At 49.9% G+C, this 21322-nt stretch overlaps 1 pseudogene; it reads left to right on the forward strand.

Annotated features, from left to right (window-relative positions):
• Nucleotides 1-6434: 6434 nt before the first annotated feature.
• Nucleotides 6435-20905, forward strand: LOC142422882 (DNA (cytosine-5)-methyltransferase 3A pseudogene; annotated as a pseudogene).
• The last annotated feature ends 417 nt before the right edge of the window (nucleotides 20906-21322 follow it).

Raw genomic sequence — 21322 nt, forward strand, 5'->3', positions numbered from 1 at the left:
TCACATTCCATGGTATGTATGTGCTATATTTTATTCATTTATTCATTCATCTGCCGATGGCCAGTTGGGCTGTTCCCTCCTTTGGGCTATGTTGAATCGTGTTTCAGTGAGCATCGTTGTTCACACATCTGTTTGAGTCCCTGGTTTCATCCTTCTGGGTGTGTACCTAGGAGTTTGTCACAGGTTTTATGGCAACTTGGCTGGACCAGGGTTCTCAGTGGTTTGGCAGATAAGACCTACTAATAATGCCCTATAATATGCTCTAACACAATGTTATCAATTCCATTATGGGATCTTACAACCACGGGGTTGTAAGAACATTAGCGTGGGATATAACACCTTCAGATCACAGCCCTGATGCAATCAGTGGAGAGGATATTTCCTCAGGGTGTGGCTTACTTCCAATGTGGAAAAGCTTGCGGTGCTTTTGCTGGGTCTGGATTCTGCATCTGCCTCATCCCTGTAACCCCTCCTCCCAATGGGCCGCTTGCCAACCCTTGTAGCTGTCAGTGGCTGGCCATTTACTTGCTATAAATGTATCTCTATGTATATATTCTATGCACTTTGCTGATTTCATATCTCCAGAGATCCCAGCTTAAGACAGAGTGGGATTGCTGACTCAATGGTAATTGTATGTTTAACTTTTTAAAGAATTGCCCAACTGTTTCCCACAGTGGTTATTTTACATTCCTGCCAGCAATCCTTCCAGTGGTTCTTATTTTGTAAACAATTTTAATCCAAGTACCAGCAAATATGAGTACAGAGTCATCTTTTACTTACCCCCACCCCTGCCCCCAAGAGAGAGGCTGGGAGAGGGGCTCAGCTGTGAGCTGGATGTTCATTGTCCCCGTTCTTTTCTATTCCATCTAGGTCCTTTTCCCTGGCCCATGCCCTTGCCAGTCTCAGTCGTTTACCTGGGACCAAGAAAGGCCTCCAACCTAAGAGTCCTGAGCCCCTGGTCACTATCTCCTTCCCAGGTGGTGGCCACTGCACTTGTCCATTTTGCATAAAAATTGGGCAAGAGATGTCCATGTAGAACCATCTAAATTTCTTCTCTCACCCCTTTGCATATGAGCACGTCTACTTTTCCTTGTCACTTCCCACTGTATTCAAACTGTATGCTGAGCAAATGGTCTGAGCAGCTGGATTATGCGCAAAGAATGAGGCATTAGGATTGGAGGAAGGTTTACTAACAACCTTCGATATGCAGATGACACACCTTGCTTGCTGAAAGTGAGGACTTGAAGCCCTTGTTGATGAAGCTCAAGGATCGCAGCCTTCAGTATGGACTACAACTCAATGTAAAGAAGACCCAAACCCTCACAACCGGGCATCATGATGCCGTCATGATAAGTGGAGAAGAGATTGAAGTTGTCACAGATTTCATCTGGCTTAGGTCCACAATGAATGCTCATGGAAACAGCAGTTTGGAGCTCAAAAGACAGGTTGCATTGGCTCAATCTGCTCCACACAAGATCTATTTAAAGGGCTGAAAAGCAAGGATAACAATTTGTGTTAGTCTGGTTATATTAGAAAAACAAATCCACAGAAACCCATATTTATAAGAGAGAGTTTTCTATAAAGGGTAAGTGCACATCAAGAAAACATCCCAACCCAGTGCTGCCCAAGCCCACAAGTCCAACATTAACCCATATGTCCAAGACCAATCAACAAAGTCCTCCCCCATCCCACAAAACACATGCAATGATGCCGACTGCAGGAGGAAAGCCTAATCAGTGAACTTGTAAGCATCTCAGCAATGGCAGAAATCTCCACATGGCTGCTCCAGCACCCAGAGCTGAACTGGGGTAGGTCCGTGTGGCTTCTTCTCTGGGATGTCTTTCAGGAAGTGAGCCTTGACAGCTGAAGCAGGAAATTGGCTAAGGCAGCTGCACCCTGGTCCGACCATCACAAATCAAGAGACCCAAGAACTTGAAAGGTGAGGCTCACCGAGTCATTTATCTCTCCACCCTTCAATTAACCTCACATATGTGTAAGGGCCAGGTTGGCACACTAAACTTGAACTATCTCACACTTTGAGGACTAAGGTGCCCTTGACCCAAGCCATGGTATTTTTGATAGACTCATGTGCATATGGAAGTTGGACATTGAGTAAGGAAGTCCAAAGAAGAACCGGTGCATTTGAATGGTGGTGCTGGAGAAGAATATTGAACATACCATGGACTGCCCAAAGAACCAACAGATCTATCTTGGAAGAAGTTTGGCTAGAGAGCTCCTTAGAGGTGAGGATGTCAACACTTTGTCTCATGTACTTCAGACGTGTCATCAGGGGAGACCAGTTCCTGGACAGGGACATCATGCTTTGTATAGTACTGGGACAGTGAAACAGAGGAAGGACCATGACAAGATAGATTGACACAGTGGCTGCAACACCAGGCTTCAACAAAGCAGCCATTGTGAGGAAGGCGCAGTGTTGTTTTTTTATGCTATGGGCCAGAACCGACTCAACAGCCCCTAAGAACAACAACCCATCCATCAGTTTGTGATACTGTAAGGGGTTGCCTGTTGCTAAGATCCTGGAAACCACACTGCTGGCATTTCCGCTCCCAGGAGGACTAGTCATGGAAGACAAGTGGCAGCAAAGCTTCCTGACTCAGACAGACTAGAAAGAAAGGCCTGGGAATCTCCTTTCAAAAACCAGTCAAGGAATCCCGTCTGACACGGTGCTGAAAGATGACCAACCCCCGGCCCCCTTAAGATGGGAAGAGGCACTCAAAATCCACAGTGGCCCCAGTAAAGGACCCCACCATTCCAACAACCCTGAAGACCTGCAGTGATCCATCCCCGTGCACGCTGTGCTGCCCTGAGTGAAGCAGACTCAGCGATGGCTGCCCTTCCGCATGAGTTGGGTCCATGATGCGCATCCCTTTCACAGGACAGCGACACCGTTCCCTTTGTCTGCTCGTCTCCCGCCTGTCCCCAAAGGGACAGGATGGCAGCCCAAGCTTGCAATGTGGCTGCATACTTTCTGTGGCCCCTGGTGCCGGGGGGTGGGGGTGGGGGCGCCGGGAAGGACATTCCCTCTCTGGGAGCCAAGACCTAGAGACCCCTAGCTGAGCTGAGTGGCCTGCTGAGTGGCAGGGGCAACTCTCCTTTAGTTAGGGCATACTCTGGTCCCCCTTCTTTCACCCCTGCCATCACCACACTCAGTCTGCGTCCCAGGGTGTCCCCTGCCTCCCTCCCCCCTCCCCAGGCACTGGAGTCACAACCCCCTTCTAGATCACGACAGACGTCCCTGCAGCCCTTCTTTCAAGCTCTTCTTGGTCATCCATTCTGACGCCTGCCCTGGGATTCCCACTAGGGGGAGATGCCGGCTTTTCTCCTGACCATTCTAGTGTCCGCTTACACGTGTCACTTTCTGACTGACTGGCTTCCCAAGGTCCCCGCTTGGGGCTTTGTTCTAAGGGAGTAGATGGTGGATGGCGGTGGGGGCTGGAGTGGAAGAAATAACAGCACTCCTGTAGCTCTTTGGAAATTCAGCCCCTGCTCCATCCCGGCCGCTCTGGGCCCGAGACAGAGCAGAGGACACGTTCTCAAAACTGTCCTTGGAGGACTAACAATATTATTTACAATGTGCATACATATGTCTTTGTTCACTTTGCAATTTACCCATTCTTGGTCCTATTTAAAATGGGCCAGTAAGATATGTCGTAAACAGCCTGTACAGAGCCTGGTCAACATGCAGCCCCTGGGGCGTGGGGGTATCGGTCGTCACTGGTTGTATTTACTGGCTGGTTATTGTTAGTGTTAGCTGCTGTCAGTTCACCCTGGATTCTTGGCTCCCTGTGTACAGGACGACATAATGACATGCTGCTCAGTTGTGTCAGTCCAGGTAGACAAGAGAAACAAATACATAGAAACTCTTATGTGTATAAGAAAGTGGTTTATATACAAGAACACAATTGAATATTGAGAAAATGTCCCAGCTCAGTTCAGATCAAGTCCGTAAGTCCAATATTAACCCATATGCCTGATACCATTCCATAAAGTTCTCTTCAGACTCATGAGATACATGCAATGATGCCGAATGAAGCATGATCACAGGCCAGTGGATACAAAGTCTTTTTGAATCCAGCGGCGGTGGAAGCATCTCAGCCCAGGCAAGGGTCTCCATGTGGCTTCTCCAGGTCCAGGGTTCTTTGCATCAGGGCAGGTCCATGTGGCTTCTCTTCACAAGGAGCACTCTGGCTGGACTTCTTCCAAGACAGACTTGGTTTGTTTTTGTTTTTGGCAGTCCATGGTATTTTCAATATTCTTCGCCGGCACCATCATTCCAACACGCAGATGCTTCGGCCTTTCTTCCACAGTCTTCCGGATGCACTGTCCAACATTGACGGGCATAGGAGGTGATTAGGAAGGCGAATTCTCTATCCCATCGGCTGATTGAAGCCACATAGCCGTGCCACATTCATGTCACTTCCGGGACGTCCTTGCAGGAGAGTGAGCTGTTGGGATACTCGGTGTCACCATCCAGTGGCTACCCCTACTTCCTTTGATCTTATGCCAAGTCTTTCTTCTTAGTACATCTTAGTCTGGTGCCTCAGGTAAAGGTGTCTCTGAGTCACCGACACGTACAAGCCTCCCTGGGCAGATGGGTGCTGGCTCTGCACCCACTGAGGTGCCTGGACCGAGGGTCAAGTCCGAGTCTCCCGTGGAAGGCAAGAATGCTGCCCCGGAGTCACCCCTGCTCTCTTGAGTTGTCAGGGCTGCCAAGTTGTTTCCAAACACTGCCTGGTCCCGGGAGAGAGTTCCAAGTGGACAAGGCTCAATGCTAGCTGCTGCTGCTAGTCTGTGCTTGCTCCTGTCCCATTGGTTGGAGCAAGTCACACGGCCAAGCCAAGCCAGTGTGGGAGGGGCCTCCATGAGGCTGTGACTGTCAGGCGTGGCTTGGAGGGGGGAGGGGGTGCCCAGGGTTAGCATCCCCTACAGTCACCGCCATCTCCCATGCAGTGCTGTCCTGTCAGAGAGACCCAAGTTTGAATCCTGCCTCTACCACATAGTCTATGTGCTATGACCTTTGACCTTTGGCCCTCCGTTTCCTCATGGGTACAACAGTGGGAAGACCAGGGCTTCTAGGACTCTTCTAGGGCCCCCGTCGAGGAATGGTTAGGGAGTGCTTCTTACCTTCATTGTCCTGGTCACGGGGTCCCCTGGCAGAGAGACAGGCCTGTCACGGCGCTCCTCTTCTCCACAGGCAGAAGCTAAGCAAGCACCTGGGAGCTGCTTGTGTCCCTCTAAGTGGTGAGAGGTGCTCAAAGGCAAAATGATACCTCCCCTCCCCGCCCACCCCCCATGGGTGACAATTCAACTATGACTCACGGCAACCCTGTGGGATAGATCAGGGCTCCTCTTTCCTCCGCTCAGGGTTCCCAAGGCTGCAGTCTTTATGGAAGTCGGTGGGTTCAAATTGCCGACTTTTCTTTTAAAAAAAAAATCATTTTATTGGGGACTTGTATAGCTCTTATCACAATGCATTCACCCACCCACCCATTTTGTCAAGCACATTTATGCATTTGTTTCCATCATTTTCAAAAACATTTTATTTCTCCCATTTTCCCCCTCCTACCCTCCCTCATGAACCCTTGATAATTTATAAATTATTTTTTCATGTCTGACACTGACCAATGTTTCCCTTCACCCACTTCTCTGTTGTCCTCCAGGGAGAGGGTTATAGGTAGATCATTGTGATTGGTTCCCCTTTCTCCCCACACCTTTCCCTTACCCTCCAGCTACGGTTACTCTCATTGTAGGTCCTGAGGGGTTTATCTGTCCTGGATTCCCTGTGTTTCCAGCTCTTATCTGTACCAGTGTACATGCTCTGGTCTAGCCAGATTGATAAGGTAGAATTGGGATCATGATAGTGGGACAGAGGAAGCATTAAAGAACCGAGGAAAGTTGTATGTTTCATCGGTGCTACACTGCACCCTGACTGGCCTATCTCTTCCTTGTGACCTTTATGTAAGAGGATGTCCAGTTGTCTACAGATGAGCTTTGAGTCTCCACACCATGCTCCCCATCATTCACAATGATAAGATTGTTTGTTCTGGGTCCTTGATACCCATACAATTACCTCTTGATCCATGCACAAGCTCCGCATGAGCTCAATGACATGTTCTGCAATTCCCATTCTTCTCAAGGCTAGATCCATAGGTTATTATGCATCACAGAGTCAGGTGCCTGGAGATAGTACATAAAACACAAGGAAAACCTTAGCCATATTAAGCAAGACACACGTGTCATTTAACTACACACGATGCTTCATGCTCTCTAGTGTTAACGGGGAATCCACTGATGCTATGATGCAATTAGGGAAAGAATTGTTCATCATTATTCAACAATGGAGGGAACTGGGACTCAGAGAGACTTTGCTGCTTGCCCAAGTCACTGGGCCAATTCCTTCCCTCACTCGGCACATGCGTGTGACACACATCGGGGGGCCAGGCCCTATCCAGGTGCAGCAGACTCAGCGGTGAGCAGAGTGCCTGCCCTCTCAGAGCTGACATTGCAATGGCGGCAGGGGTGGTGGCAGGAGCCACTAAGAGGAGAAGACATAATCCAGGTTGTGTAGGATATGTGGATGGATGCCGTGGAGGGCAGGGGCAGGGGTTCTGGCAGTTGCCATTTGAGACAGGGTGGTGCCAGAGGGTCCTACTTGCCAAGTGAGAGGGGCTCTGTCTGTGTGGGGGAGTGTCTCAGGCAGGGGACTCTCCATCCAGAGGCTGGCGGGGACTTAAGGCCAAGATTTTGTGATTTCCCATATTGTATCCCGGGCCGCCCTCTCTCTCCCTCTAGAAACGTTGCCTTTCTTCAAGACCTAATTTTGGCCCCTGGTGGCACTGTGGGCTAAGTGTTGGGTCGCTAATTGCAGGTCAGCAGTTCAAATCCACCAGCTGCTGCACAGGTGCAAGCAGAGGTTGTCTGCCGCTATAAAGATGTCCAGCCTTGGAAACCCCATGGGGCTGCTTGTCCGCTGTCCTACAGGGTCACCCGGAGTCAGGCACGACTTAATGGAGCTGGGTTGGTGCTGGTTTGGGTGCCTACACCCACCCATCCCCTTTCAAGTCCCACAGCACTGTTGCTGCTGTAGCCTTGCTGCTCCCCAAGGACCCCGTCCTCCCCCAGGACAGGGACTGGGGAGTGTCACTCTCTCAGCTTCTGAGTACCCAGCACAACGTGCCTTTGAACTGCTATCAGAAAGCGATTTTTGAGCAGATGTTCCCCGTCCCCCCCAGCTCCCCATCTGTCAGCGTGTCATTGTGGAGACTGGCACGTTGCTGTGGGGCTGGGGGCTTAGCCACCCGTATTTCAAATACAGCAGGGCCTCTCATGGTGGACAGGTTTCAGCAGAGCTGCCAGATTGAGCCTCAGAAGAAAGGCCTGGCTACCTATTTCTGAGAGTAAGAAAAGAAAACCCCATGCACCCCAGAACACTGTCTGAGACACATTCACTTACTTTACAGCCCTGGTGGCACATTGGTTGCGCGTCGGGCTGCTAACTGCAAGGTTATCAGTTCGAAACCGCCAGCCGCTCCTCAGGAGAAAGACAAGGCTTTCTACTCCCATGAAGAGTTACAGTCTCAGAAAATCACAGGGTCAGCTCTATCCTGTCTTATAGGGTTGCCATGAATCAGCATCGACTTGATGGCAGTGACTTTGGACATATCATTGAAAAAAAACCACCAACTCCCCCAAACCCCTCTGCTATTGAGTCGATGCCAGTTCACGGCAACCCTATAGCACTGCCTAGAATTGCCTCATGGGGTTCCAGACGGTAACGCTTTACGGGAGTAGAAAGCCTTGTTTACTCCCCCCCCCACCCGTGGTGGTTTTGAACTGACGACCTTGCAGTTAACAGCCCAAAGTATAACCGGCGTTCCTGGATATGTGATGAGGCGGAACCCTTCACTGGAGGCCCCTATGTTTGGTAAAGCAGAGGGCAAGCCCAGGCGAGGGAGCCCCACAATCGCCGTGACGATGGGACCAAACATAACAATTATGAAGAAGGCGGAGGACTGGGCAAAGTTTCTTTCTATTACACGTGGGGTCACTCCATCGCCACCGAACAACGCTCCTGTAAGTCCCCGAGATGGCCTGCAGTGGCGCCCCATAGCCACAGGGCGGCGGTGTTTCCCATAGATGTGGTCCTCCTCCAGCTCTGGGAGAAGGAGACCAGGGTGAGGTTAATGCACGTTGGCTTTTCCTCTGTCCTTGAAAAGACAGCAATCTCTCTCTCTCTCTCTCTCTCTCTCTCTCTCTCTCTCTCTCTCTCTCTCTCTCTCTCTCTCTCTCTCTCTCTTCTCCCCTTTCCCTCCCCTCTCCTCTCCTCTCCTCTCCTCTCCTCTCCTCTCCTCTCCTCCATTCCTCCCTCCCCCCCCCCTCTCCTCCCGTCTCTACCTTGTACCTCCTGAAGGTGAAGGTGTTGGGGTTGGGGTGGAGTGGGGGCCTCCTCCTGGAGGCTGTTGAAATGACCACGGCTTCAGAGTTTGGGCAGAATAAGGAATTCATGTGGAACCTGTCCATGGATGAAGGGGCAGTCATATGAACACATAAAGGGACTATTCACTGCCTGGTTTCAAATCAAGAAAGGTGTGTGTCAGCATGGTGTCTTCTCACCAAATTTACTCAACGTGTCTGCTGAGCTAATAATGAGACTCGCTGGACTGGGGGAAGAAGGTGGCAGCAGGAATGGAAGGAGACTTACGAATGTCCTGTGATATGCTGCTGACACATCTCTTGCTGAGTGTGAGGAGGACTCGAAGCACTGGATCCTTGAAGATCAAGGTCGTAGCCTTCATTATGGATTGCTACTCAATATAAACAAAATGAACATTCTCACAACTCAACCATGCAGAGCATTGCCATAAGCAGGGGGCCGATGGAAGAGTCAAGGATTTCATCTTGCTTGGATCCACAACCACTGTTCATGGAAGAAGCGGTCCAGAACCCAAGCAAAATCTTGCCTTAGACAAATCGACTGCCCCGTTCAGAGCCAGGATGTCACTTCTGCAGCCCCTAAGACACAAACCCACATGCCGAGTCTTGCCTTTGTGTGCCTGACCCCTGACCCCAGCCATGGTATGTTCAATCACTCTATGTGCTCATGACAATTGGACATTGAAGAAGGAAGATCAGAGAGGAATTGGTGCATCTGAGTGCCGGTGCCGGTGAAGACTAGTCTCAGTGCCACGGGCCGTCAGAGGAACAAGCAGATGTCTTGGATGAAGAATAACCAGAAGGCTTCTTAGAGGCAAAAAAGGTGAGATGTCACCTCATGTCCTTTGGACATGCTATGTGGAGAGACCAGTCCCTGGAAAAGGACATCATGCTCGGTAAAGGGGGGGCATCTGAAGAGAGGGAGGACCTTGACAAGATGGACTGACACCGCGACTGTAACCATGGCTCAGACACAGCACCAATGGTGAGGCTGGCGCAGGACCGGGTGGTGTGTCCTTCTGTTGTGCACAGGGTCACTGTGAGTCCAACCCAACCCTTACAGCAACCTGATCACAACAAGGAACTTTTGACTCCGAGGGGAAGCGAGGGGCCCAGAGTCCCTCAGTGGAGGGGCAGCAGAACTGGACCATCCGAGGCCTGGACCGCTTCCCATCCATGTTGCCAAAAGTGGGAGGCAGGTCAGGCTTCGTGGGAGGGCTAAGATGCCAGCTGAGGGTCCAGCTTTGGACTAGATAGGAAGGTCAGACAGTAGCCGCCACAGAACTCCTTATGGCATGCACGGGGTACTACATTCATTTGTCTCTCACTGCCATCCAAGCCCCCCCCCCCCCCAAATACCTCCCGCCCAGACAAAAAACACAGCAAACTCACTGCCTTTTAGTCAATGCTGACTCATAGTGACCCCCTGTGAGTTTCCCAGACTGTAACAGTTTAACAGGAGTAGAAAGCTCAGTCTTTCTCCCTAGGAGCTGCTGGTGGTTTCGAACAGCCAACCATGTGGATCATAGTCTAACACAAAACCACTGCTCCACCAGTGGGCACTATTATGATGCCCCTTTCACAGCAGTGGTCCCTGGTATGCAGTGACCCGTGGAGCCTGAAGCTGAAGCCAAGGCCACTGAGTCATTACCTTTCTTGCTGCAAACCCCCCCCCCCCCCATCCTCAGCCTCCGTGACAGTCCATTCCTCTGCTTAGCTGCTGACCACAGGACTGGTGGTTCCGACCCAGCAGCCACTCTGTGGAGGAAGACGTGGGCTCCTGAAGGATTGCAGCCTTGGAAACCCGGCGGAGCAGTTCTTTTCTGTCCCAGAGCTTTGCTCTGAGAGGGATGGTGGTGGGAGGAGGGTGTTTGGAGCTTTGAACTCTCTGAGGCAGCGTTTCTTTAAGCCAGGGTTGCCACACCTCCCTGAGTATCAGACTCACCCGGGGGCAGTTGTTCAGACGCCCATCCCCCGGCCTCATCCAGCCCTGCACAGTCAGGTGGTAGGGGGTGGGGGATGGGGGGATAGGCTAAGAAGAACAGGTGCTCCCAGGCAGGCAATGCTTAGTCCACGGCCATTGAGTTGATTCTCGCTCAGCAAACTTCCTCAGAAACAGAGTAGAACTGTTCCTTAGGGTTTCCGAGACTGCACAGCCTTATGAGAATACAGGGCCTCATCCTTCTCTCTCAGAGTGATTGATGGCCTTGAACCACTGACCTTGTGGTTAGTGCCACCAGGGATCCCCAAAGTGCTGTGCCGGCATGTGATTGGGGAAGCCTGGCCTTATAGCAGAGGGTATTGACATGAGTGTGCATGGGAATCACTTGGAGGGCTGGGTCCCTCCTCCCCGCAGGGTTGGAGTAGGACAGCGACCTTGGATTTCAAACAAGTGACCACATTCTGAGAGCCTCTGGCTCACTGCGACATCAGCATTGTCTTGGGTGTTTGTCAAAATCTGCCACACAAAGGCTCCTACAGAGCTGAACCTCTGGGATCGGGGGCCAGGTGTCTTCTTTTGAAACAAACAAACAAACAAACAAACAGCACTTTCTGAGGTGGCCCCGATGTGCAGTTAAGGCTGAGAGCCACAATCTGGAATGCTTAAACTCTGAGTTGGACATTAATATGATTCAGAATCTTGGGGCCCGAGGAGACTTGCACTGTAAACAAGCATCCCAGGTACATCTCTCTCTGGTCACATGGTTCCTACGTACCCCCAAACCCCAGTGTGGTGAGTGGGAATGATCCAAGTCACTTAATAATGCAATCATTCTCACTCTTGCCACGTGCCAGGTGTCTCTGGGCGGTGCTGATGGAACAACGCTCAGCTGTTGACTAAAAGGCTGGTGGCTCAAGCACACCAAGAGGAGCCTCGGAAGAAAGGTCTGGCGACCTGCATCTCCCACATCACAGCCATGGACCAAAGATCTGCCTGGACACCCCTCAGATTGCTCAGAGTCAGGATCTTCTCCACAGCCCCGGCGAGGGGTGTCTCATGCCTCGTCCTCACTGTCAGCAATGCCCACATGTCTTGCGAGTGTTAGTTAGTTGCCACGGAGTTGGCTCTAATTCAAGAGGATTTAGGTGCAGAATGAGATGTCACTGGGCCCTCCATCTTCCTCACGGTGTTGGCATCCTTGAACTTGTTGAACCATTTTGATAATGAGGATGCAGGTGAGCCCATTTGGGTTAGTCCTGGTAGATTAGAGAAACAAAATTCATACCTGAACAATTGAGTAATGAGAAAGCATCCCAGCTCAGTCCAGATCACGTCCATAAGTCTGATATTACCCCATATGTCGATACTAGTCCATGAATTTTTCTTGAGACTCACACAGCCATGCAATGATGCCGAATTCTGGAAGATCACAGGCCAGTGAGTGGAAAGTCTTGTGGATCCAGTGGTGGTAGAAGCCTCTCAGTGCTGGTGTGGGTCTCCACATGGCTCCTCCAGCTCCCAGGGCTCTGGCTGCATCAGGGTAGCTCCATGTGGTTTCCCAGCAAGCAAGTCTCGCAGGGAGTGTGTGTGCCCCACCTCCAGCCAGCTATGTCTCTCCTTAGCAGCTCCAAATGAGGTCAGCGAGCTGCGATGTGATGGACAGGCTAGACTCTACCCCTTCACTCTTATATCTCAAACTGACAGCAGATCATATAACTCCCACACCATTTTTGTAGCTCTGGGGTACGTACATGTCCTTGAAGGCACCCCTGTGTTTTGTCAGGACTCTCCTTCACCAGCCACTACTGAACATCTCTTCCTGTTCTCAGGATTACACGGAAAGAGGTGGACCCTAGAGTGAAGATGGGGGAAATTAAGGCTCAGAGAAATGGAATGATCCAGATGTGAGGGCGATCTGGCTGCGACATCTGTCACCCCATTGATCGCCAGGGTTGATTCGGCTGATCTGGCTGGCTAGGCAGGTGTCCCCTTCCTCCCTCACTGCTCCATGTGCGTCCCTCCCGAAGCTGCTTGAAGAGGATGACCTTCCCCGATAGAAGGAAGACCGTCCTTCGGTCAAGGGTATACGAGTAGCTGCACTCCCCTGCTAGAACCTCCAAACAAGTCTCAAGAAATGGAATGACCCATCTGAGATCTTGCCATCAACACGTGGCTGAGCTAGGATTTGAACCGCAGGACTCAAGTTTTTACTTAGGGTCTTAGGGCAGCAGGGGGTTGGGAACAGAAAATATTTGCAGGAGAAGAACAAGTGATTTCTGATCCAGACGGATGTAGCCTGGGCACTCAGGCCCCAGCAGTGGTTGAGTCTACAGGCAGGAGCAGCCAGCCAGCCGCCTCCTTGTAGAACTAGCTGGGCTCATTGGGTTAACCGGCAAGCTGTCCTCGGTCGGCTGTGAACACGGTGACTGCTGACCTGGTCTTCGCGGAGGCTCTCTGTATACCATCAAGCAGGACCGGACACAGCTCCTTGGTCCTGTCCTTCTAGGTCCCAGGCTGGGAGTGGGCCAGCTCCAGACTCCCAGTGGTCAGCAGGAATGAAGGGCTGCAGGCACTTTCAAACCCGTGGCTTGGTTTGGACACTCATGTTGTCCAACTGCCCCGGAGACCCCTGCAGGGAGTTTAGTACGTGGGGGCTGGGGAAGGAGGGCCTCTAGGAAGGAAGATGGAACCGGGCTCATATCTACTTGGACTTTGCAGGACATGGCAGTCAATACTTTCAACTGACAGCCTGAAGCTGAATTGTTTCTTTTTAAGAATGAGAAATAGTCCAAATAACAGTGGTGTTTAGTACCAGGGAGTAGCCCCCAGGTCCCCCCATAAACACCCTGGAATTGTACTGGGCAGAGCAGAGCTTTCATGGAATGTATTTTCCCTGCTAGGTGAGCATTGAGTAACTCGCTCTGAGTTAGTGCACCCAGAGGTGTCACCTGGGAAGGTTCTCTCTGGTCACGGTGAGTTTTTCTGTAAAAGAAGTTTTTGCTCAAACCTGGTTTTTTTTTTTTTTTGTGATGGCCGATTTCAGAGAACAGTGTGCAGGTGTGAATTTTTGTTTCTTGCTCAGGGGAAAATGCCACAGAAACTGTTGTGATGTTGAACACAGCTTACAAGGACAGCACTGTGGGAAAAACTCAAGTGTACGAGTGGTTTTCTTGTTTCAAAAAAGGTAAAATGTTGATAGATGACAAACTTTGTTCTGGACATCTGTCAACTTCTCGAATAGAGGAAAGTGGTGACTTGTAGAGCATTTGGAGTTCGTTCCACCAGGTCAGACTGTTAATCAAGCTTTCTATTTAGAGGTTCTGAAAAGATTGCGTAACAGTGTGAGACAAAAAGGCCTGATTTATGCCAGACGGGGACTGTTTTTGCCACCACAGCAATGCACCTGCTCACGCAGCCATCTCCATGTTTTGGCAGAAAACAGAGTGCCTCTCTTGTCCCATGCACCTGACTCACCTGACCTCGTTACGTGCGACTTCTTTTTGTTTCCACCAATGCAGGGGGACATGAAAGGCCAGTGATTTGATGACATAGAAGAGGTGAAGAAAAAAATGAGGGAGGTGCTGTCAGCCATCTGAACAGATGAGTTTGAAAAATGTCTCCAAGAATGGAATTTCAGATTTGACAAATCTATTAAGTGTAATGGAGAGTACTTTGAAGGTGATAAGGTTGTTCTGTAAAAGATTTAAATACATAGTTTTGAAAATATAATTCTGTTTTTTGGGGGGCTACCCTCTTGTATATTGTGTGTCCATCGACATAATCTAATTCCAGAACATTCCATCACCCCAGAAGAAACCCCTACCCATTAGCAGGGAGCCTGGTGGCACAGGCATTAAGCACTCAGCTGCTGATTGAAAGGTCAGTGGTCTGAGCCCACTAAGGGCCCCTTCAGCAGAAAGGTGAGGCAGTCTGCCTCCATGAAGATGACAGGCTTGGAAACCCTCTGGGGCAAGTCTTCTCTGTTTTCCAGGGTTGCTAGGAGCCAGGATCACAAGGTTGTTTAAAATTGTGAAGCCAGTGGCAGTTACTTCCCTCCCCTTTCCTCGCAGCTTTATCCCGCCCCCGCTGGTGAGTCGATTCAGCTCACGGGCAGCCCTCTAGGACAGACTAGAATGGCTCCATGGGGGTCTCAAGGCTGTAAATCTCTACAGAATCAGACTGCTTTTTCTTTCTCTCATGAAGCAACTGGCAGATTCGAACTTGTGAGCTTGTAGTAAGCAGCCCAAGATGGAACCTACTGCACTACCAGGGGCTCTTGACACCAAAAATGCCAAACTAGTTGCTGAATTGATTGCAACACATGGCAAGCCCGTGTGTTACAGAGAAAACCATGGGGTTTCTTGGCTATAATCTGTATGGAAGCAGATCACCAGGCCTTTCTTCCGTGGCACAGGGCTCCTGTTCTGACTCATAGTGACCCTGTGTAGGGTCTCTGAGGCTGTCAATCTTTACAGGATTAGACAGCCTCATCTTTCTCTCAAAGAGTGGCTGGTGGCTTTGAACTGCCAACCTTGAAGTTAGCAATCCAATGCTTACCCGACAACATCACCAGGCCATCAAATAAGTATGATGAAAGATACAACCCTGACACTACCTTTCCTGATTTAAAATCACATAATGTTCTCTTGTTCCATTCAAATAACTGTTTCTTGGTCTATATGTAGGTTCTACACGAACCAATTGAAGTGTTTTGTAATTTCTATTTTTCATAATGCTGTTCATCATGGTTCATGATCCACCTAGTTGAATCTTTTTGCCTAGTTAATACACTACAGGTAAACATCTTCCTGGTATTCTGTGGTTTCAGCAAAGTTCTATCTGACATCAGCAATGTCATCTCTCGTGCCTTGTCTTCTTGTGGATAGACATGCTTGCATGTGTAGCGGTTTGCTGTCAATGGGCTATCGCAGCTGTTTCTGAGTTACCTCCAACACCAGTTTGCATGCATGTGATAGGAATGATTTGAATGGAGGATGGTGAGCCTTGGTCTCATTGACTTTGGGCGTGTTTGAAGAAGGGGCGGGTTAGCGCAAAGAGGAAGACATGCGCTGACAGAGGTACTCAACAGTGGGCTCCGACACACCACCGTTTGTGAGGGTGGAGCAGGGCCAGGCATTTTGTTCGATTGCACACGGAGTCGCCATCGGTTTGAACCAACAATTACGTGGTTAAAAAAAAGAAAAACAACAACCCCAAACCCCAAACTCCAAACTCCCCACCATCGAGTCAATTCTGACTCACAGTGACCCTATGGGGCAGGGTAGTACAGGCCCTGTGAGTTTGTTTCCATGATGGTGAATCTTTTCGTGAAAAGAAAGCCTCGTCTTTCTCCCGTGGTTTCAAACGGCTGACCTTGCAGCTAGCAGCTCAACATTTTGTGCATGAGTCCCTATGAGGCAGAGCCAGCTCTACAGCACCGAACAAGAACCAGGTCCAAGGTTCAAGGTTCAATGTTCTTCCATACCGAGTGTGGGCTTGTCCTCCCCTCCTTTGGTGGCTGAGTGACAGTCCGTTTGATTTGAGTATCCTTTGTCCTCATTCATCCCTTTTGGGTCCTTGCCTAGCAGTGGAAGTGACTGAGTCATCTGCTGACTCTGGGATTGCGTGTTTTTGAGAAACAACTTGCTTGTTTCCCACGGCTTTTCCTCTGCCTCCTTTGGGGGTAGGGGGCAGTAGCCTGACCTCTCTGAACCTTGGTTCCCTCCTCTGTCGAATGTCAGCGCCCGTGGGCTGTTGTACAGTGGTGAGATAGGAGGATGGAGGCAAAGCTTAGCACCATCCCTGGGATCGCGCCAAGTGCTTAATAAATGTTAACTCCTCTTAGTATTTACCTACATATTTACTTATTTATGAGAAGAACACAGCCCCCGAATATATCTGAGCCTCGCCAGGAAGAGGAATAATAAAAATAGGCTGAGCAAATCAATGGGGTTATAAATGGCCATGGTTCCTGGAGTCGGAGTGTGGATTTTATTCACATCTAGGGCAGTCAGCCTTGCTGCACCAGGGTGAGCTGGTCTACTCTTGGAGCCTGAGTCCAGTCTGTGGGGCTCCCACCAGACAGTTTGGGGGACTGTTGGCTCCCCTCTCCCAGGATCCTCATTTCTAGCTTGCTGTTGAGTGAGACAGTCTGGAGACTGGTTGTGCGCAGGGTTTGGGGGCGTGAGGTAGGGGATCAGGAGGCCAGAATATATACTGTCCTTGGAGATCACCACAATAACCCAGTGCCCACGGATGTTACACTTGTTAGTAGGTTACACGCTGTGCTGCAGACTACAAGGTCAGTGGTTCTAACCCACCAGCCATGCTGTGGGAGACAGATGAGGCTGTGTACTTGCCGTAAGATTCAGTCTCAGAAACCAAAAGAGGCCGTTCTACTATGTGCTATTGGGTCCCTATGGATCAGAGTCAACTGGATGGCAGTGAGCGAGTGACCTGTGCTTTGGAGCTGGGGCAGGCAGTGAGGGTTCTCGTGGAAGCCTCCCCTGCTCTTTTGGAGTTAGCACATGGGGCTGCTAACTGCAAGGTCAGCAGTTCCAAACCACCAGCTACTCCTCGGGAGACAGATGGGGTGGTCTACTCGTATAAAGAGTTATCGTCTCGGAATCTCACCGGGGAAGTTCTACCGTGTCCTATAAGGTCACTATGAGGCAGCATCGACTCAATGGCTGCGAGTCTGATTTGGTTTGGGGAGACCCGGGCTCAAGCCTGAGCAATTGCTTTCACATGGAATCACCTCCTGTCTGTCGGTGCAGGCTTGCCTGTTGCTGTGAAGCTGTGCAGATTTCAGTGGGACTTCCAGACTAAGATGGACTAGTGGTGGTGGTCTACTTAGAAAAACCAGTCAAGGAAAAAACAAAAAAGCAAACCAACCCCCTGTGCATCCCAGTAGCATTTTGTTCCAGTGGGCCTGCAGGCCCAAGAACCAGAGGCTAACTTGGCATCATCTAAGACAAACACCAGCTCTGTGCTGTGCTGAGAAGTTCACAGTCCCATGAGTCTTTCTGGCCAGGAAGAAACTTATCACACATGCTACCCAGGCACCACACCATGCCAGCCTCCTTATTGGCCTGCTCTTATCGAATCCCCTAGTGATGCCCTGAGGAACCCTGGTGGTGGAAGGGTTAGTATTGATCCGCAAGGTGAACAGCTTGCTCTATTGGGGCGCTCATGTGGGAAAAGCTGGGGCTTCTCCTGATGATCAGCCTGCATTGTGTCTTGGTGGGATCGAATAGCTTATTTGGTTGGTTCACAGAAGAATGGGCTGCCAGATGGCCTATGCTAGACAAACTTGAGGTACCTGTCCTACCTTGGTACCCTGTAGAAGAAGGCACCCAAAAGCTTGGGGAAATCGGTATGTTGGAATGGATCTGTCAGAATAATCCCACAGACCCAAAAAGGGAGTGCCCCGGGGACATACCTTTCACCACAACCATAAGGAGCAGGTGTGTGACGTGGGCCAGCATCTCCGAAGACTCCTGTGACTGCTGTTTTATGTGCACCAGGATTCTCAGTGAGAACTTCCCTCAGTGAACTCTGATTTTTGCCTACAATGGGGCTGATTGGGCCCTGTGGTGGTAGGGGGCAGGTGCTGGCGTGGTTATCATAATGGCAGCAAGATTTCCGTAGTAAGCAGAACAACCTGTCTCGTGTGGACTTATGGCATTGGCTACTTAGCCACAGCGTCCCTAGGTGTGAAATACATGGGAAACCTACTAAATATTTACATGATCTATACAGGCAGAATGCTAGATCAAGTGAGCAGCAGAATAGAAAAGTCATGACCCCTCAATCAATTCCCAGTTTATAGACCTACAACCTTTGAATGAGGGAAGGCCGGGTCCTTTTGTAGAAGGCCCCTGCTATATCATCAAAGGCTTATACTGTTAGTCTTTCTTCTAGCCTTGTCCACAGGGATCTACAGCCTTCATAAGAGTGACTGTTCATTGGGGGAAAGGACATGATCAAACTTTTTGGGGATTACTGGATACTGGCTCTGAACTAACACTAATTCCAGGAGACCCCCAAATGTTTAGGAGGCTCACTAGTCAGAGTGGGGCCATATGGAGGTCAAGTTATTAATGCAGGTTTAGCTCAGGTATGCCTCACAGTGGGTTCAGTGGGCCCCCATACCCATCCTGTCATTTTCCCAGTTCCAGAATGCATCACTGGAATAGTCATACTTAGTAACAGGTAGAACCAACCCCATATTGGATCCCTGAAATGTGAAATAAGGGCTATTATGTTAGGAAAGGCCAAATAGACACCATTAGAGGTGCCATTGCCTAGGAAAATAATAAACCAACCGCAATACTGCATTCCTGGATTGCAGAGATCAGTGCCACTATCTAAGACTTGAAGGATGCAGGAGTGGTGATTCCTACCACACCCCATTTAAACTCACCTATTTGGCCTATAAAACAAAACAAAACAACCCAGATGGAACTTGGAGAATGACAGTGGATTATCATAAACTTAACCAGGTGGTCACTCCAATAGCAGCTGCTGTTCCAGATGTGATTGAGCAAATTAATACTTCTGGTACTTGGTATGCAGCTATTGATCTGGCCAATGCCTTCTTCTCAATACCAGTCTCAAAGGATCATCAGAAACAGTTTTCTTTCACCTGGCAGGGGCAACAACACACTTTCAAACTCTCCCCCAGTGATACATCGACTCTTCTGTCCTGTGCCATAATTTAGCCCATTGGTTCTCAACCTGGGGGTCATGACTCCTTTGGAGGTTGAACGACCCTTTCACAAGCATTGCCTAAGACCATCGGAAATCACATATTTCTGATGGCCTTAGGAAGTGAGACACCACTCCTTTACCCGTCACCAGGTGGGTCTGCCCACATGCAGATACGCCCACATAGGAGTACCCAGCATGAAGACTGTTACCCATGCTACACCATGCTTCATTATTTGTCATTAGAAATAAACACTTCACAATATATAATTACATATTGTTCTTGTGATTAATCACTATGCTTTGATTATGTTCAATTTATAACAATGAAAAGACACCCTGTATAACATTGCAATTCAAAGCAATAGCAAGATTACCGCAATGAAGCAGCATGTTCTGCCAGGCCACCTACAACAAACTGACCATTTGCTGCAAGGTCATCTACAAAGTCCTTCAGGTGACCAGCACCTCTGCAGGGAAGCTGTTCCGGCTTTCCATGACATTGACGAGAGTGACACTGCCAAGGACATGGAGGTGCAGACCTCACAAAGTCTCATTGAATGAACACTCAGAGGGCTGCTAGCCCCAAGGGTTTGGAGCCACCAGAAGAGAAGATCTCTCTGAATAAGTTTACACAGACATGTGGGTTGAGCCAGAGGGAGCTGCCTATGTGCCACCCGTGCCAGCCTAAAAGCTCTGAAAGAGAATAACCGAGAAGCCCAAGGTCAAGGGGGGCATTGATGAATGTACACGAGAGTGGCTGGGCCATTGAGGATGTTTGTGTCTCCTGCAGGAGCCTCCGTGTCACCCTGGAACACACTCTCTTCATCCCAGGAGTGTAAAGAACTGCTCTTGGAGTATGTGTACCAGAATGACAATGGCGGCTACCAGTCCTGCTGCACCATCTGCTGCAGGGGACGTGGGTGCTCACATGTGGGAACAGCTACTGCAGGTGCTTTTGCATGGAGCACCTGGATCTCTGGGGGGGCTGGCGGTGCCCAGGCAGCCATTAAGGAAGATTCCTTGGAACTGCTGCAGGTGTGGGCACAAGACCACCTAGGCTTCTGTGGCAGCTGGACAACTGGTCCTCTCCGCTCCAGATGTTCTTCATCAGTAACCATGACCAGGAATTTTACCTGTCGAAGGTTTATGCTCCTGTCCCAACTGAGAAAAGCCCATCTCTGTGCTGTCCCTGTTTGATGGAATGGCTACAGGGCTGCTGGTGCTGAAGAGACTTGGGCACCCAAGTGGACCACTGCATTGCCACAGGGGTGTGTGAAGGCTCCATCACCGTGGGCACCATGTATGCTGGAGACCCAGGAGTGGGGCCCATTTGATGGCCCCTGCAATGACCTCTCCATCATTAACCCTGCCCACAAGGGACTCCACAAAGGAACTGGCCAGCTCTTTGAATTCTACCACCTCCTGCATGATGCATGGACCGAAGAGGGAGATGACTGCCTGGGTAAACTCCAGGTCTATAGCAGGGCCAGGTCCCTGGGTGATGGAAAGGGAGTAGCCTCCACTGATAACTGGAAGGTTAGCAGTTAAACTCACTAGCAGCACCATGGAAGAAATGGCCAGCTGGTTTCCTTCATAAAGATTACCAAAAAACAAACCCAAGCCCACTGCCATAGCAGCAATTCTGACTCACGTTGTTAGGTACCATGGAGTCTGTTCTAGTAAACCTAACCCAGTCCTGCACCATCCTCACAATTGTTCTTATGTTTGAGCCCATGGCTACACATCTTGTTGAGGGCTTTCCCCTTGTAATATCCGTGCCCTCTCCTGCAGATGTGATGGCTGGCACTCTGGCAACCATTTGATACCCTGAGGAGAACATGAGAACGGAAGCCACATGGTACTGATGAGACAGAGGTTGAGTTCCTGATAGCTAGGTGGGACTGCCCAACCAGCCTGGCTGCCTACTTTTGGACTTCTTTTTGAAAAATAGTTTTAAATTTTATTTATTATTAATTGGCTTATTTATTATGGGTTAGGTGTAGGGAATGGGGTGGGGTTACCTTTCAAGCCATCACCTCTGCATTCAACAGTTCAAACCACTCAATCTATCCTGATGGTTCTTCTCCCGCTTATGGGCATTTATCCACTTTCTACCCAAGGGCACCCCTGCCACGTTTCCATTGAATCATCTTCCCTCTTGGCCCTCCTCTCTTGGCGACCTCCCAAGTCTGTGTCCAGTGCTAGGAATTCTTT

Source organism: Tenrec ecaudatus, chromosome 12, assembly GCF_050624435.1.
Source record: "Tenrec ecaudatus isolate mTenEca1 chromosome 12, mTenEca1.hap1, whole genome shotgun sequence".
Lineage (NCBI taxonomy): Eukaryota > Metazoa > Chordata > Mammalia > Afrosoricida > Tenrecidae > Tenrec > Tenrec ecaudatus.